Source organism: Sylvia atricapilla, chromosome 1, assembly GCF_009819655.1.
Source record: "Sylvia atricapilla isolate bSylAtr1 chromosome 1, bSylAtr1.pri, whole genome shotgun sequence".
NCBI lineage: Eukaryota > Metazoa > Chordata > Aves > Passeriformes > Sylviidae > Sylvia > Sylvia atricapilla.
Window position 1 is genome coordinate 15,414,367 of NC_089140.1, and position 11,713 is coordinate 15,426,079.

Genomic DNA, 11,713 nt, shown 5'->3' on the forward strand with positions numbered 1-11,713 from the left:
GAGAGCTGTGTGAGGGAGCCCTCTTAGTATTTATACTGACTGTAGTGATCAGGATATTCAGGGTTCACTTTCAGTGTGTCTGACTTAAAGAAAACATGACCTAATGGTTTGGATGGTCACCTTTGGTTTCAGAGACCTGTGTTCAATTTTATGATCTTTTGCTGATAGCTTTTGAGAGCTATCTTTAGATAGTAGCTATCTTTAAAGAGATTCATAGAATTAGTAGGAAGAAGTTTTCAGGTAAGTGGAAGTGAGTTTATAATCTCTCCCCTAGTTTCCCTTCTATAAAATTAAGGTGTTTATTCTCACAAGACAAGGGCTAGGGATCATGCAATGCAAATGCCGGTGTATTTCAACAATGAGGTCCATGACAAAATTGCAGGCTGCTAGGGGTCTTTGACCTTTGCTTTAAAAATATTACACTGACTTTTCTTCTATTTTTTTCTGTAATGTCATTCTCCTTTCCCCCACCCACTTAAATGGTTTAGCATGGAAATCTGCATACGGAGACACTTTAATATAGGCTAGCTATTTCATATTTGGGTTTAGTTATGGCTGTTACATATATCTTCTTACTAAGAAAGTAGTAAGTGACCAGGTTATCCAAAATAATTACATACAAATGTATGTGTTGCCAGACAAAGGTAAAAGGGTTTGGCTGAGTGAACCAATAACTCTTTATAGACACATCCACATGGCTAAACAGTATGAGGGTTTCAGGATAAATATCACTTCGGAGGACTGGTACACAATCAACAAGCAGCTGTTCAGGTGTGCTGAACACCAAACATTGCTTCCAGCTCTGTCAGCTTTCTAATAGCTGAGGACTATTTCTCAGGTGAGCCTTAGGCTGCAGCATAGCAGGAATTTCTATCTGGAGCAATACATCACATCCCAAACATCCCACATCCCTCAAGCACATCCCTCAGTATGTTTATACCAGCACCCGGAGAATGAGGTCAGGGAAATGAACTGGGTTAGAAATATGCTGGGAGGGGGAAGATTACTCTAATCTGGTTGCCTGAGCAGCTGTGTACTCAGAGCAACCGAGGCTGGAGGTGAGGGGGAGGGAATGAAAATAGATGGTGGGAAAACCCTGTGCTTGTGGCACAAGCCCCAGGGTTTGGCTGGTCAGTGCTGAGCCATTGAATTTTGCGAATGTTTTGCTTCTGTTTGTGTTGATTCCTTGTGTAGTTTTATTTTCTCTTGCGGGAATACCGAGATTCATGCTAAACTGCAAAGGACAACACAAGTGCATGGGGAAACCCACTGCTCACAATAATTGATTGTGCTGGTTTTGGCTGGGGTAGAGATAATTTTCTTCACAGTCACCAGTCCAGGGCTGTGTTTCAGCTTTGTGCTGAGAACAGTGTTGATAACAAGGGATGTTTCTGTTATTGCTGAGCAGGGCTTGCAGTCTCAAGGCCTTTTCTTCTTCTCTCAGTGCCTCACCAGTGAGGAGGCTGGGGGTGCACCAGGAGCTGGGAGGGGACACAGCTGGGACAGCTGAGCCCTCCTGACCCAAGAGATATTCCAGGCCATACCATGGCATGGTCAGTGTATAAAGCTGGGGGAAGAAGGGGAAACATTCTGAGTGATGGTGTTTGTCTTCCCAAGTCACTGTCACATACATAATGGAGCTCTGTTGTCCTGGAGATGGCTGAACACATTTCACCCATGGAAAGTGGTAAATGAATTCCTTGTTCTGCTTTGCTCATGGGCACAGTATTTGTTTTACCCTTTAAACTGTGTTTATCTTAATCCATGAGTTTTCTCAGTTGTACCATTTCAGTCCTCTCCCTCATCCCACCAGAAGGGAGTGAACAAGTGGCTGTGCAGGCTTTGATTGCCTGCTGAGGGTAAATCACAACACTGATGAAATTAGGGAGCCAAATGTGCTTTTTATTCTCCTGGGCCTAGCAGGTTTCTTATCTCATCCCATGACCCTGGGACTGAGATCACCATGATGCTCCTCAGCAAGGCTTCCCAAAGTTTGTAAGTTTGAGAGAAGCTGCAGTAGAAGTTTGTCAGCCCTCCCTAGGTGCAGAGCTGATGGGAATGGGGAGGGAGGCCCCTGGCCAAGCATTAGTTCCTTTGTTGAGACCTTGGGATAAACAGTGTGTTGCTCTGGCTAAGTGACAGAAGTAAAGAAGCAGCTGAGGAAGAGTCACTGGAGGTGTGACCCTGCAACAGCTGGGAAAGCCAGGTTGGTTGTCTGGGATGTAGGGAGATGCTTGCTGCTGTCCATGGCCAAAACTGGGAACGTTTGCATGGCTGGGAACAGCTTCCCTTGGGGCTGTACTAGCTGCTTCCAAGGCAGGCTCAGACACCATGAAGGCTTTCTTTGCTTCCTGTGCTTTGCATCCCTTGCCAAGGGACTTTGCAAATTCCCAACACGAGAGCACCAAATCACTGGTTGGAGCCCAAGCCATCTTTTCTTTTCTTACAGGAAAGGCCCAGCAAGGTCCATTTCTAAGACTGTTACTATCCAAAGCTAACACTTCGGGCAAAGTGAAAACAAGTCTTTATAAATTGCGTGCTGACCAAACTCAGCAACGCCCAAAAAAAAATCCAGCCAGACTTTGGGAGTGGCTCATTACAGTCCCATGGGTGCCGCTTCAGGCTGGTCACCAGACACAGCCATACTGACAGATGCTGGGGCGTAGTGACTCACCAGGAAGAAGGAGAGCTGCTCTGACAGCTTTGCTCACCTGGTCCCACACCTCCTGGTAAGGCAGCAGCACGTGGCACCTTAGCACGGAGGTAGCAGGGCCACAGGGGCAGCCTGAGCGTGTCCAGGGGCAGGTGGGTTGGTGCAGAGACAGGCTGTGAGAGGGAGGATGCTCCCAGAGTGAGGTGTGCCAGGGAAAATTGCTGTATCTGATCCTCATCAAAGCTATATGCAATGGCAGTCTCACACTCACCCACAAATCTGATCTCAAGTGTGAACCTTGCTCCTGTAGGAGTTATTGTCAGAGAAGGGATGCTACCATGGTGTCCATGCACAGAGACCATGACCCACTTGCAGTCTGGCATTAAGCATAGCTTTGTCAATATGAAGAAGTCAAATAATCAGTGATGTTTGCAAAGTTTAAATCCTTCCTGGTGCTCATAGCAAATCACATTCTGAAGTGTCATGCAGCCAAAAAAGGGCGAGAGATGGAAACGAGAGAAGGCAGGGAAGGACTCCATGAGGTGTATGTGCAGCCCAGGAAGGTGTCCATCAAGCCTCCAAATTCCAGCCACAGAATCAGTGCTCAGCCCAGGGGCTTATCAAGGCAGTGTGAAGGGTTGCCTTCTTCTCTAACTCTCACAGTAAGCCAAGGTCAACTTTTCTCCCCCTTCCCTAATTGTTTAACCACAGCTGGCACCCAAGTATTGTGCAGCTGCTTGCTCAACCCCTCCCCATCCCTGGAGGTAAAGAAAGAACACAAGGGACTCAGGAAAAAAAAAAAAAAAGGAAAAGAAAACAATACTTGTGGGTTGAGACAAGAACAGTTTAATTATTGAAACAAAGTAAAGTGTGATAATAACAATGATTGTAATTAAAAAAAATAAAATATAAAATTAAAAAAGAATTAGTGATGTACAATTAAATTGCTCACCACATGCTGGCCAATTCCCAGCCCATCCCTAAGCAGCAACTGACACCTTCTGATCAGCTTATACCCCAAGCATGATTTTCTGTGGTGTGGAACATCCCTTGGCCCAGTTTGGGTCAGCTCTCCTAGCTGTGCTCCCTCCCAGATTTTTGTGCTCCTCCTCACTGGCAGGGCATGAGACACTGGAAAGTCCTTGACTTTGTGTAAGCACTACTTAGCAACAACCAAAACATCAGTGTCTTATCAACATGAGTTTCATTTTAAATCCAAAACATGGCACTAAGAAGAACTTAGTAGTACCAACTACTAAGAAGAAAAATAATTGTATTCCAGCTGAAACAAGAACACCTACCCCCTAAAAAAAAAAAAAATTAAAAAAAAAAAAAAACAAAAAAAAAAGAAAAGCAAACACATTTTGCCCAAAGAGGAAGTATTTAAAACCTGTGTGAATTTCCAGTGTAGGTCTTTTCCCTTTGTCAACTCCTCTCTTGCCTGTTCAAATTGCAAGTGAATGGGAGCTGCTGCATGTGATCCTGGTATAGGTAAGCTCATGGCAGTGCTGAACCTGAGCAGAGCCTGTGTCTGTATCCCACCATCCCTGCAGATGCTCCTTCAGATGCCTTTAATCACCAGTGGAACAAAGATCCCCTCCAAAAAATTAACTGTTTCTCCTTAGTTTTGTGCATAATGGTAGTTTCCAAACCTGTCCTGGTGTCCCCATTATCCAAGCAGCTTCCCCTCAGCTCACAGTGCTTGCTCTCACTCTGCAGCTCTCTCTGGTCCCCACAAATCACTGTCTGCACTGCTCACCCTGCAGTGCCAGCCAGCCAGGTGGACCTCTGGCACAGATGCAGAGGGACTTCTGGGAGGCTGCCAAATGGATCTACCTCTACACTGGGCCACCAGCCCCTCGGATGGCATCTGCCAGAAGTGGCACAGGTGGAGGTGTTTAGGGACCCCTGGCTCCTTCTCACACTGAGCTCCTGCCACAGTGCCTGGAGGTGGCCAGTTCCAGCTGCATGGCCATGCTCCAAAGATGACAGGAGCCCAGTGACATTTTGCTGCCATCCCCCAAATGCTGGTGGCCCAAGGACAGCCCAGACCCCTGGGAGCACTGGGACACTGGGGCTGGGTACATGGGGACCATGGGTGTACTTTCTGGCATATAGAAATTGTAAGATGCCAGCAAAGGCGTCCATGAAGGGACGTGTTTGAAAAGTGGTCCATCCCTGTGGGATGACTGGTCTAGCTGGCTCCCTGCCCACCCTGAAGGCTTCTGAGGAAGGACATGTATGCTGCATCCTTGTGGGTTTGAGTGTAGGTGGTTTTGAAAGAACAGAAGACCAGATATCACTGTCTCAGGCAGAGTTGGCCAAACACCATGGCATTTCCAAGTATACACTGAGTTGTCTCCCAACAAATAGAAAATCAGACCATTTTTTTTGCATAAGAAAGGATATATTAAGGCAAGCTACAAGTACCCTTTGAGGTTAAGTTGGTTCTTCCTTAGAAATATGAAAACATCTTTGGCTATAATGTATCAGCAACTCATTTTGCCAAAAGAGCAACATTTCCAGGAGGGAAAATAAGCCAAATAATGTCAAATATGTTTGGGAAGATCTGTCTCCCTTTCTGCACTCTTTTATGCAAGCAGTACCCCAGTTAGGTTGTACATTCCAGCCTTGCAGCAAGACTTTAGTATTAACTGTGGCATCTTCTCTTGGCCTTCTCTGTAGTATGTGTGGGTAAGTGCAGATTTGATTTTAAGTAGTCAGAAATTACCTGGAAGGAGGAGGCCTCAAGGCATGTCTCTGAGCACACATATCTCAAAAAGAGGTGCGGTATTTCTTTCAAATATCCCATTTGTAAATGGGGCTAGAAGCATTCCCTCTTCCATGGTGAAGGGGGAATGACTTCCAAAGCTGATCTATCAGGTGGCAGCATTGCACATTTAAACCCCTGAAGTCAGAATTAATGCATGTGCCTGTCCCTGCCCACCCCTTGTTCTGGCATATCAGAGGACAGGAGGGACCACACAGCAAACCCATCCATAGGCAGGTCTTGGGCAGGAGCCACTTTAATTTTTTTTCCTCCAGACCACTTGTTAGGACACACGGAAAACCAAACCTGCATGTTAAGAAGGGTGCTGGAGATGGGCATCAATAGAAATCTTTCATCATTTTGCTGCCTGGGGAAAAGAGGAAAATTCTGTATTTATGTAAGGAAATACAGTGCTCCTTCCAGACTTTAGCTCCTTGTAAACTTCAGCTAACTCTAGCTTTTGTATGCTGGAATTTTGCCTTCCCTCAGACTCTAATGTTTTGCATGCCCAGTCTTTTCTTGTCAGGAGATACTATTCTACAGTTTGCAATAGTCCTGGTTACAGGACTTCATTGTGTCTTTTTGATCAGTAAGGCTCTTATTCATATTTAGGAAGTGTTTTACTGAACTGGATAGGGCTGCTGTAAGAAAAATCATCATGTCAGAGACAAGCTTCTCATAGGAGTAATTAGTACCTGAAGTCATGAAGATAGATCATCTTCTCCAAAATTATACTCTTGGTGTTGTATTTGTAAGTGCTACCCCAGCATGAACATCTCTGGGCCTGAAAGATTAAGAAATGAGGCAGAGGTTAGACACCAGGGACATCCAGCTAATAAATTTGGGCCTGCTGAGGATGACTCATCTCTTGAACATTCCCGGACGGTTGCTCCTCTCCCAAATCCCTTGAGGGATTATTCAGCTGAAGTCATGCACTGACAGTGACATAACAGTTTCAGGACAGAGTTTTGAAAATACAAACAACTGGGTGCATAAGATTACAGACACAAATTCAAGCCTAATTTATAAGGTCACTTTTAGTTTGGCAATCTTTATTTTTACAGACATGGGGGTATACTTTCAAAACTTGAATGGAATAGCCCAAATGTGTGTGACTTTGCAGTATGCCCCATGTGGGGCAGGGCTTGGACAGGAGATACTTCCTGATCCATGTGGACCTGAACCCTGAGGGGAAGCAGAAAAAAGCTGGGCCACCTTGCACCCTGTTGCCCACTGACTCATGTTTTGGAGACAGATTAGAGACTAATGCACAAAAAAAAAAAAAAAAAGCAGGCATAAAAATGTAAATCTTGCCTGCCTTCAGCATTTGCCTGCAACCTTGCCTCTCTCTGTCTGATGTCCCAAAGCATTGGGATCCTTCCTCTTCTATGCTTGGTTACCTCAGCTTCCTGCCCGATCTTGCAAGATCTCAGGAATGGATTTTATAAATTTCACCTTCTCAAGACACTGTTTTTATTCTCTGTCCCTGCAATTGCCCCAGGTTTTTCCTTGTTCCTGGATGAAGCTACAGAAGGAGACTTGTTTCCCTCATTCAGGAAACTTTTGACATGCTTGGCATTGTCCCCTCCATGCTTTCTTCTGCCTGATTCTGTCACCTTCTGTCCCTCTCACCTAAAGTTACTCGGAGAGGGACAGCCAGGATCTCAGTGCCTTTAGGAGTAGTAAAGCCCACATCACAGCTCTGTGGTTTGAAAGCCACTCCCCTCTCTCCTGCCAGCCGTTGCAGGGTTTTCCTGGGAGAGGAGGCAGGCAGAAAGCCTGGAAGGATACAAGCCTTTGGTAGAGGTACAATCCTTGACATAGGTGCACTGTGTACCAAAACGTGCTGAACAGCAGAAGTGATCTGTGCCCTGTGCTTGCCCTAAGACAGCAGCGCTGACGGTGCTGGGCTGGTTTGGATGTCACATACTGTGAGAAGCCAATGGTGTTAGGATCAGGTCCTGTGCTGCTCACCAGCTGGTGCTGAGTGGAGCTCCCAGCGCGTCTCCTGTGAGGGCACCGGCACACAGCTGGTTAAAGATTATTTCTACTTTTCAAGCAATGTCAGTGTCTCCACCTCATTTCCTCTCAGGACACGAGACAGTACATCCAAAGCTGTTCCACTGCCAACATGTGAGTCAAATCATTGGGTGATGCACACACCAAAAGGAAATAGGGTGCAGAAGCTGACCAGAGAGACAGGATGTAGTCTGAGTCTGTTCATTTGCGTGGTGCATTTACTCATAATATCCACACAAGTTTCTTTTTTATTTGAAATATGACCTTTTCAGGCCTTTAATTAGCACTGCCCACTTTTCAGGACACTTGCTAGCAGGTCTCTGTGCCATGCTGAGCAGGCTGGTGCTTCTCACCTTAAAGCCCTGACCTTCTCTAAGAAAAAGAACAGAGCAGTTTGTGCTATCCTGCCCTCAGGTACCCTAAGACACATAGCTTTCCTAGAGTGATTCTTCATGTCCCTTGCCTTGCACCTGCCCACCTCCCACCAGTCTGTATGGGGCTATCTAGGCAGCAAAACAGGCAAGCTGCCTGCCTGCTTTCAGTGAGCCGGCTCCTGCCCCAGCCCAGCCATGGCAGCTGAGCTGCCTCCTGTCACTCAGCCACTTGAGCCTTGAGTCCCTCATTTCCAGCAGTATCCTCACAATTATCTCCTGCCCAGCAGCCAGCAGCATAGTCCTGGCCATGCACCTCAGAAACCCCACACAGAGCCCACCTGTTTCATGTCTGCTGGGTCAACAGGCAGCCACACACTTAAGGAGATATGCTGCTGCTGGTGATGAGCTTCACATGTTTTCCATCCCCGGGTGATGAATGCAGGATTATTCACAACCCCCAGAGTTCCCATGGGCTCACTCCTGGTGCGTCGCTGACTCCCTGTGTCATGCCCCTGACTGCACAGGCTTGCTGTCAGGAACAGGAGATCTTTCTGCATTTTGTCTTGGTTGATAAAAAGTCTCTGTCACTGAGAGGAAAGCTCTGCCCCTCAGGACTGCGGGGGGAATGTAACTCTCCCCAGTTTTGGCTGGATATTTCAGCAATGGCATTTTGCCTGTCTTGTGCCTTCCCCAGTGTGGTTCCCCAGCCTCTGAGGTGCTTTCCACAGCGAGGTTTTGGGGAGTCCCTGAGGGTTGGTGGAGATGTCCTGGGGATCAGGCCTCGCTGCAGCTTGGACAGAAGAGAAAGCTCCAGCATGGGGCAAAATGAATGGAGTAAATGTGTGAGATAGAGACAAGAAATTGTTCAGAACCCTAAAAGATGAAAGGAATAATTATAATTTTGTCTAACCTGTTGCATAAGACAGGCTAAAGGACTCCTCACAGAAACTCCTTCAGCTCCTCTGCCCTGCCCCCCAACAGAAGGGATGGAGAGCAGTGGATAAAGTACTTCAGAAATACAAGAAGACCCAAATGCCATGGCTGAGGGATCCCAGCTGTAGAAACTGGCCTCACGGACATGAGCTATGTGGATTTCTGCTGGGACACAGGAATGCAGGAGGACCTGCACTGAGCAGGGCTGGGCAGTATGGGCACTGTGAGCACCCCTGGCCTGGGGCAGGAGCAGCAGAGGGTGCTCTCCTGCCCCTGCTGATGGGCAGCAGGAAGTGCTATGTCGGAAGGACTCAAGAGTTGCTTGTCTCAGGTCCGGTCCATGCTCCCGGCATGGTGCTGGCCGCTCTAGGAGCCACACCCCTGTCTATGGCTTCATCTGTCTCATGTCTCCATGTTTTTGGAGTCCCAGATCCCATCTGTTGTCATCCTTGTCCTGTATGGAGCAATGAGACCCAGGATCTGCCTTCTCTCCCAGGCTGCTGCTTGATGCCCCAATGGTTTTGGTGTATTTGCAGCAGCTGAAGTGAGCACTCATGGGCTCCAAAGTGTAAGTACTTCCATGCCCACCTTCCCTGTGACGTGCCCACCCTGACCACCAATGTTTCTTGGACAATGTGAGCCCACAGGAAGGAAGAAAAGGAAGTGACCCCTAAGCAAGGGGTTGCTTCCATTTTGCACCTTCTTGACAATTTTCTTGGAAAAGTCTCTTTCAGGCTGATGTTTTCTTATGCATGAGGTGAATGCAGAAATGAGGTGGCAGTGAGGAAAGTTTACTTTCAGATTTAGCTGAATGTAGAGAAAAGGTTTTTTTCCTATTATATTTTCAAGTACTTTTCTGTACTCTGGTAAGAGACTAAGTTTATTTTCAACCCTTATGGCCTGGGGATTTCCTGAAAGCTCAAAGGAGGAAGGTGTCTGCAGCCAGATCCTAAAAAGGACATAGGAACTGATGTCCAGCACCTGATCAGCTGATGCCAGCCCTAGATCATGTCTAAAGGCTGGCTATTTTTCTTCATGCTCAGACTTCCCTAGAAACTGGAGGAAATCTAGAACTACAGAGAAACTAAGAGGATGTAGTAAAAACACTGTCAGGGAAAATGTCTGTGCAGTAGTGCTGGTTTTGTGCAACACCCCCAGCATGCTGCATCACACAGCAGCCCTCGCATAAAAGAGGAAGAGTTCCCACCAGAGAGTTCTTTCTCCACTTCATTTAACCCATATTTTGCAGCTTGTTTTAATATCCTTTGACTGACCTTACCTGCCTCAGGCCGCTCTCACTTTCCCTTTGCACTCTGAGGTGCCCAAGGCATGAACTTGTCTGCTCAGAGCTTTTTCCTTGCCCCTGTAGGTTCCTGCTTATACCTGAAAGTCTCACTCAGCTACCAACTCATGCCATTAGGGTTGGAATCTTTCCACACCTTCTTATTTCTCTCAAGAGGTGCTTCTCTGAACAGCTTCTGCATGTTCTGCTTGCTGGAGGTTTGTAAAGTATATAACCTGTAAGCTTATCACTTACACCTGGATAGGGAATTGCCCTGCCAGCCCACAGCCCATTTTCTGCTGCTCTGGCTACCAAGGGGTCTGTGGTTTTTTTTCTCTCTTACGTGATCTGTCACGAAACCAGAATCACCTCTTGGGCATACAACAGCTTCCCCCTAGAAGAAGGGGTGAAATGTGGCAGAGACATGTCTGTCTACAGCAGGAATGGAGGTCACTCACTGACCCTGCACCTTGGTGCATCCAGTACACAAGAGAAAATAAAAACCTGCTGGTCTACAAAATTGTCATTGTTGCCCCTTCTCGGGAGACTACTATCCCAAAACAAATTCAACCTTAAGAATTTTATAATAGATTCCCAACAGTGCCCTGCTAGAACTTCTTTATGACCAGTGCAACAAATTGATTTTTATACACATCAAAGTCACTTTCTTTCCCATTCCCAAAGTTGGGAAATCTTTCCATCCCTTCCCCTGTACTATTCCCTTCCCTGCTCAATATTGACCCTACAACTTCAAGTCAGATTTCTGCTGCTGTTATTATCTCTATACTAGCTGATTTCGCACTTTTCACTGCAAGATCAAGATACTCCTTTGTTTTATTACCTCAGCTGACTGCATTTATGTATGAATCTCTTTTTCCTTTCCTTTCCTTTCCTTTCCTTTCCTTTCCTTTCCTTTCCTTTCCTTTCCTTTCCTTTCCTTTCCTTTCCTTTCCTTTCCTTTCCTTTCCTTTCCTTTCCTTTCCTTTCCTTTCCTTTCCTTTCCTTTTCCTTTCCTTTCCTTTTCCTTTCCTTTCCTTTCCTTTCCTTTCCTTTCCTTTCCTTTCCTTTCCTTTCCTTTCCTTTCCTTTCCTTTCCTTTCCTTTCCTTTCCTTTCCTTTCCTTTCCTTTCCTTTCCTTTCCTTTTCCTTTCCTTTCCTTTCCTTTCCTTTCCTTTCCTTTCCTTTCCTTTCCTTTCCTTTCCTTTCCTTTCCTTTCCTTTCCTTTCCTTTCCTTTCCTTTCCTTTCCTTCTTTCATCACCATAGTTCTTAACGGAATCAGGCACAATTCTCTCATTTACTGCAACATTTCCCTAATAGCTGTCCTCATCAGCATGACTACTTCCTTTCTCCTTTGTGCAGTCTTGCTCTCTAGACTTGTACATTCTACTCCTTTCTCCTCTATCTTACTATTCTCTTTCTGTCTAATAAGAGTAGGCACAGCAAGTTAAGTTTTTCAGCAATTGAATTTGGAGCTGAATGGAAGGTTCCTGTGATGATATGTCAGAGGCTGCAAGAATAATTCCCTGTCCAGATCTAAGTTTCAAAGTTATTTCTTTTTTTTTTTTTTTAACTTGAAGTATCAACTTGGATTAGCTAAGACAGATGGGACCCCTAAAGTTTAGTCTTTCAGCTACATAGATTTCATGTGTACTTCATGTGAGAACTTTTAAGTTCTCACATTG